Below are 1,617 nucleotides of genomic sequence, written 5' to 3' on the forward strand. Positions count from 1 at the left end.
AATCTGCTCCACAGAAACCTCGTGTTGGAAAGCAGCAGTGGCGTCCTAAACAGAAACCAGTGCCTACTCAGCATTCGGCCCCAAAGTCACCTGCTGTCCCAGGTCCTGGTGTCCCAGTACCTGCTCCTGCTGAAACAGTAAGAACTCCTACTGAGATTCCTAATAATTTTGAAGTTTCTTGGACTAGGAGTGGCAAATACCATGTTGCTGCTACTCCTGCTCGTAAGATCATTAGGCTTAGTCGTCAAGAAATTGTTGAAACTGGTCTGAAGACTCTTGAACACCACAATCTCCTTGAAACATTGAACAATGTCACCCCTAAAGTTGGAATAGGGACGAATGGTAGTGCATTACCTCCCAGTGGGGGTAATGTATAATTGGGGTTTTTGGAACATCAGGGGGCTAAATAATCTATCTAAGCAGCAAAGCATTAAAAATTTCCTTCACCATCATCAGATAGGACTATTTGGCCTCCTTGAGACAAAGGTCAAACCCTTGTCTCTAAATTCTGTCAGAAATAGCCTCTGTAGTTCCTGGTGTATTACAACAAACACTCAATATCATAAGGGAGGCCGAATTTGGGTGTTATGGAATCCTGGTATGTTTCAAGTGCATATAGTTGAATCTAATGCTCAATTTATTCACTTAGAAGTGGTTGATAAAGGGACTGGGGATCTTTTTTGTGTAACCATGGTTTATGCCTTTAATGGACTCATTGAACGTAGACCATTATGGCATAGACTTTCTCATCTCAGTCAGTATATCCATGGTCCTTGGGCTATCTGTGGGGATTTTAATACAGTTCTTAGCCCTGCTGAAAGACTTGGAGGAAATAGTACGGTTGAAGAAATTGATGAATTCAAAACTTGTGTGGATGAGTGTGAAGTTATGGATTGCCCAGCTACTGGTTCATTATTCACATGGTGTAATAAGCATGAGCCTAGCACTAGAGTGTATAGCCGGCTTGATAGAGTGTTAGTCAATCATGAGTGGCTCTCTGTTCCTCAAGCTTATGCACACTTCTATTGTGAGGGGATATTTGATCATACTCCCTGTGTCATCCAAGCAAAAGTTGATGTGGAAAAAAAGAGAAGAAGCTTCAAGTATTTCAACATGTGGAGCTCATCTGAGGGGTTTATGGATTGTGTGAAGCTTCATTGGAAGACCAATTGGAGAGGGACCAAGATGTTTAACCTGGTTAAAAAGCTCAAAGCTCTCAAATGGCCTCTCAAGCAACTCAACAAAGATGATTTTAATGATGTTGAAAATAATGCTGCTAGGGCTAAACTCAATTTGGAATTTCTGCAAGATAAGCTCAGGACTGACCCTCTTAATTCTGAGCTTATTTTGCAAGAAATGGCAGCAGCTAGCAGTGTTAGATTCTTGTCTGATGCTTGCCATGAATACCTCTTGCAGAAGTCTAAAGCAACTTGGGTGGAAAAAAGTGATACCAATTCCAAGTATTTCCATAATATTATCAAAGGGAAACAGATTAAGAATGTTGTGCTGAAGATTGAAAATATCCATGGGGTCTTGTGTGAAGATCCAGTTGCTATCCAGCATGCCTTCACTGATTTCTATTCTGATTTACTTGGTACCACAGCTTCTACTGTCAAA

Source organism: Silene latifolia, chromosome Y, assembly GCF_048544455.1.
Source record: "Silene latifolia isolate original U9 population chromosome Y, ASM4854445v1, whole genome shotgun sequence".
Classification (NCBI taxonomy): Eukaryota; Viridiplantae; Streptophyta; class Magnoliopsida; order Caryophyllales; family Caryophyllaceae; genus Silene; species Silene latifolia.